Source organism: Stenella coeruleoalba (genome assembly GCF_951394435.1).
Source record: "Stenella coeruleoalba genome assembly, chromosome: 1".
NCBI lineage: Eukaryota > Metazoa > Chordata > Mammalia > Artiodactyla > Delphinidae > Stenella > Stenella coeruleoalba.
Window position 1 is genome coordinate 23,865,657 of NC_137169.1, and position 6,000 is coordinate 23,871,656.

The window sequence follows — 6,000 nt, forward strand, 5'->3', positions numbered from 1 at the left end:
CCAGATAGATTTAATTGATATTTATAGGACATTCCATCCAAAACCAGCAGATTACACTTTCTTCTCAAGTGCGCATGGAACATTCTCCAGGATAGATCACTTCTTGGGTCACAAATCAAGCCTCAGTAAATTTAAGAAAATTGATATCATATCAAGCATTTTTTTCTGACCACAATGCTATGAGATTAGAAATGAATTACAGGGAAAAAATGTAAAAAACACAAACACATGGAGGCTAAACAATACATTACTAAATAACCAAGAGATCACTGAAGAAACCAAAGAGGAAATCAAAAAATACCTAGAGACAAATGACAATGAAAACACGACTATCCAAAACCTATGGGATGCAGCAAAAGCAGTTCTAAGAGGGAAGTTCATAGCTATACAAGCCTACCTCAAGAAACAAGAAAAATCTCAAATAAACAATCTAACCTTACACCTAAAGGAACTAGAGAGAGAAGAACAAACCAAACCCAAAGTTAGCAGAAGGAAAGAAGTCATAAAGATCAGAGCAGAAATAAATGAAATTGAAACAAAGAAAACAATAACAAAGATCAATAAAACTAAAAGCTGGTTCTTTGAGAAGATAAACAAAATTGATAAACCATTAGCCAGACTCATCAGGAAAAGAGGGAGAGGACTCAAATCAATAAAATTAGAAATGAAAAAGGAGAAGTTACAACAGACACCGCACAAATACAAAACATCCTAAGAGACTACTACAAGCAACTCTATGCCAACAAAATGGACAACCTGGAAGAAATGGACAAATTTTTAGATAGGTATAACCTTCCAAGACTGAACCAGGAAGAAATAGAAAATGTGAACAGACCAATCACAAGTAATGAAATTGAAACTGTGATTAAAAATCTTCCAACAAACAAAAGTCCAGTACCAGATGGCTTCACAGGTGAATTCTATCAAACATTTAGAGAAGAGCTAACACCCATCCTTCTCAAACTCTTCCAAAAAATTGCGGAGGAAGGAACACTCCCAAACTCATTCTATGAGGCCACCATCACCCTTATACCAAAACCAGACAAAGATACTACAAAAAAAGAAAATTACAGACCAATATCACTGATGAATATAGATACAAAAATCCTCAACAAAATACTAGCAAACAGAATCCAACAACACATTAAAAGGATCATACACCATGATCAAGTGGGATTTATCCCAGGGATGCAGGGATTCTTCAATATACGCAAATCAATCAATGTGATACCACATTAACAAATTGAAGAATAAAAACCATACGATCATCTCAAGAGATGCAGAAAAAGCTTTTGACAAAATTCAACACCAATTTATGATAAAAACTCTCCAGAAAGTGGGCATAGAGGGAACCTACCTCAACATAATAAAGGCCACATACAACAAACCCACAGCAAACATCATTCTCAATGGTGAAAAAGTGAAAGCATTTCCTCTAAGATCAGGAACAAGAAAAGGATGTCCACTCTCACCACTATTATTTAACATAGTTTTGGAAGTCCTAGCCACATCAATCAGAGAAGAAAAAGAAATAAAAGGAATACAAATTGGAAAAAAAAGAAGTAAAACTGTCACTGTTTGCAGATTACATGATACTATGTATACAGAATCCTAAAGATGCCACCAGATAACTATTAGAGCTAATCAATGAATTTGGTAAAGTAGCAGGATACAAAATTAAGGCACAGAAATCTCTTACATTTCTATACACTCATGATGAAAAATCTGAAAGAGAAATTAAGGAAACACTCTCATTTACCACTGCAACCAAAAGAATAAAATACCTAGGAATAAACCTACCTAGGGAGACCAAAGACCTGTATGCAGAAAACTATAAGACACTGATGAAAGAAATTAAAGATGATACCAACAGATGGAGAGATATATCATGTTCTTGGATTGGAAGAATAAATATTGTGAAAATGACTATACTACCCAAAGCAATCTACAGATTCAATGCAATCCCTATCAAATTACCAATGGCATTTTTTATGGAACTAGAACAAAAAATCTGAAAATTTGTATGGAGACACAAAAGACCCCGAATAGCCAAAGCGGTCTTGAGGGAAAAAAACGGAGCTGGAGGAATCAGAATCCCTGACTTCAGACTATACTACGAAGCTACGGTAATCAAAACAATATGGTACTGGCACAAAAACAGAAACATAGATCAATGGAACAAGATAGAAAGCCCAGAGATAAACCACACACCTATGGTCAACTAATCTATGACAAAGGACACAAGGATATACAGTGGAGAAAAGACAGTCTCTTCAATAAGTGGTGCTGGGAAAACTGGACAGCTACATGTAAAAGAATGAAATTAGAACACTCCCTAACACCATATACAAAAATAAACTCAAAATGGATTTGAGACCTAAATGTAAGACTGGACACTATAAAACTCTTAGAGGAAAACATAGGAAGAACACTCTTTGACATAAATCACAGCAAGATCTTTTTTGATCCACCTCCTAGAGTAATGGAAATAAAAACAAAAATAAACAAATGGGACCTAATGAAACTTCAAAGCTTTTGCACAGCAAAGGAAACCATAAACAAGATGAAAAGACAACCCTCAGAATGGAAGAAAATATTTGCAAACGAATCAATGGACAAAGGATTAATCTCCAAAATATATAAACAGCTCATGCAGCTCAATATTAAAAAAACAAAGAACGCAATCCAAAAATGGGCAGAAGACCTAGATAGACATTTCTCCAAAGAAGACATACAGATGGCCAAGAGGCACATGAAAAGCTGCTCAACATCACTAATTATTAGAGAAATGCAAATCAAAGCTACAATGAGGTATCACCTCATACCAGTTCGAATGGGCATCATCAGAAAATCTATAAACAACAAATGTTGGAGAGGGTGTGGAGAAAAGGGAGCCTTCTTGCATGGTTGTTGGGAATGTAAATTGATACAGCCACTGTGGAGAACAGTATGGAGGTTCCTTAAAAAACTAAAAACAGAATTACCATATGATCCAGCAATCCCACTACTGGGCATATACCCAGAGGAAACCATAATTCAAAAATACACATGCACCCCAATGTTCACTGCAGCACTATTTATAATAGCCAGGTCATGGAAGCAACCTAAATTCCCATTGACAGATGAATGGATAAAGAAGATGTGGTACATATATACAATGGAATATTACTCGGCCATATAAAGGAACGAAATTGGGTCATTTGTTGAGACGTGGATGGATCTAGAGTCTGTCATATAGAGTGAAGTAAGTCAGAAAGAGAAAAACAAATATCGTATATTAACGCATATATGTGGAGCCTAGAAAAATGGTACAGATGAACTGGTTTACAGGGCAGAAATTGAGACACAGATGTAGAGAACAAACTATGGACACCAAGGGGGGAAAGCCGCGGGGGGTTGGAGGGGGTGGTGTGATGAATTGGGCATTTGGGATTGACATGTATACACTGATGTGTATTAAATTGATGACTAATAAGGACCTGCTGTATAAAAAAATAAATAAAATAAAATTTAAAAACTAACGAAAAACCACTAGCCACTGCAGCCACTCCCGACAGTGCAGCCTGAGGGGATTCAGGATGGAGAAAAACAGGATACTGGCCCTAGATAGCTAAGGTGCATATCAAAGGAATAATTTCAATGAGCCCAGACTCTTGCATCTTCCCATACATAGAAAAGCACTAAAATCATTAACTTGAGATGTCCATTTTTGTGATTAGTGGTAATGTTTGATATTTGACTTTGTGTTTTTCAGTTTGGAGGGGGTGTTTTTTAGCAAAAACTCCTATATATCCTAGCTCCTTCCTTACCTTTGGAAGTCTCTCAGAGCTCTGCAAGAGGTTGGTTCCTGGATTACAGTTCTCAGTAATCCCCAAATAAAACATAATTCTCAATTTTTAGGTTAGGCTTCTTTTTTTTTTTTCCAGTCAACACGACAATACCAAACACCCTGGGCTTCCCTGGTGGCGCAGTGGTTGAGAGTCCACCTGCCGATGCAGGGGACACGGGTTCGTGCCCCGGTCCGGGAGGATCCCACATGCCGTAGAGCGGCTGGGCCTGTGAGCCATGGCCGCTGGACCTGCATGTCCGGAGCCTGTGCTCCGCAACGGGAGAGGCCACAACAGTGAGAGGCCCGCGTACCGCAAAAACAAAAACAAAAACAATACCAAACACCCATGTGGCACAGACCACAGGTAGGCACATTTTTAAACTCTCCGTGCATAACCCATTGGATCCTCACAACCATCCCACGAGGCAGGAACTGTTCATAACCCCATTTTACAGGGGGAGGAAACTGAGGCACAGAGGGTAAGAATGTGATACATGAGGTTACACAGCTCATAAGGGATGGAACCAAGATTTGAATCCAAGCAGTGAGTCCAACCATGACCCCCTCTGTTTTGCACCCCAACATATAATTCATCTGCCTGGGCGCTCAGAAACCTCACACAGCACCTTTGCCCCCCACTTCTGGCTTCAACTCCCACCTGCGCAGCGGAAGGTGAACCATCACGCTGCTCACCGCCTTTCCACCGATGATCCTGGATGGCCAGCTCCAACCCAATCCTGGCTGGAGCCCAACCACACCCCTTGTAGCTTTATGGGCACCTTTAATCTCTATGATCAACGTGCCAGCAGAGCAGGTTCACAACCCACTGTACCTGCACCACAGATTACCCTGAAGGTCCCCTCCAGGCCAGTCAGTCGATACGCCTGCAATGCTAGTGGCCCCGGGAATCAATGTTGTGTGTGGGGATGGGGGAGGATGGGAGGGCCTGTGGTTTCTTTTCCTCCCCTCATATCTTGTCTGGAAAAACCAAGCACCTCTCTTGCAAATAAACACCTCACATCTGGCTGGCTCCACACGCCCTGGAAAGCTGGAGGGCTCTTCTCTCAGGTAGCACCTTTGGTATCTTCTTGCCAGTTTTACAAGTGGACGGAGCCTTGGGTGGGGCGCTTCACATGCAGGACTTCACCACCACCCCCTGACAGCAGCCCTGTGAAGTGGGGGGTCCTTATCCTCCATTTCATTATCTGCACTGAGGTTCAGAGAGGTTAAGTGAATTATCCAAAAATGCACAATAACAGCAGGGGTAAAATTACCCTCAGTGTACTTGCTACAGGTGAGACTGGGGATAATGGAACCCCCGTATGCTTCTGTTTCATCATCTGCAGACTGGGAATAACCATAAGAGAACTACTTCGGATGGTTATGAGGAAACTGTTCAGCTCCATAGATGTCTGCTGTTATTGCCTGTACGCTGTAGGGGCCAGGATTTGAAGCTGGGTGCATCTAGCCAGAGCCACAGGCTCATTGCTCTCTTTGACTGCTGATGGCACCACAGCAGAACCTACACTCTTACCACCTTCCTGAAACTTCCCAGGGAGAGAAGTGTGGTCATTATTCATAAGGGAATCTGGCCGGTAGACTTATCCTTAAAACATAAAATGTGAGGGGCTTCCCTGGTGGCGCAGTGGTTGAGAGTCCGCCTGCCGATGCAGGGGACACGGGTTCATGCCCCGGTCCGGGAAGTCCCACGTGCTGCGGAGCGGCTGGGCCCGTGAGCCATGGCCGCTGAGCCTGCGCGTCCGGAGCCTGTGCTCCGCAACGGGAGAGGCCAAAACAGTGAGAGGCCCGCGTACCGCAAAAAAAAATAAAAAATAAAAATAAATAAATAAAATGTGAAAGCAAGAGTTTGGGCTTCTATGTGATGAGTTATGTCCCCACAGGGCAGCTGGCCCTTTCTCAGGACCAGGACTGCAGGGAAAAGCCATGCTCACCCACCAGCTTGCCGCCTGTGATGTATCAGTAATGCCTATTCTGCACTTACCCTGTGCAAGGCACGGTGCCAGTGGCTCTGATTCAATATGTCCGACAGCCCGAAGATGGAGAAATTATTGCTATCTCCACCTTACAGGGGAGGAAACAGCCACAGAAGAGAGAGGGAACATGTTGGAGTCTCCATGGCGGCAGAGCTGAGATACAGGCCGTGGGCCTCG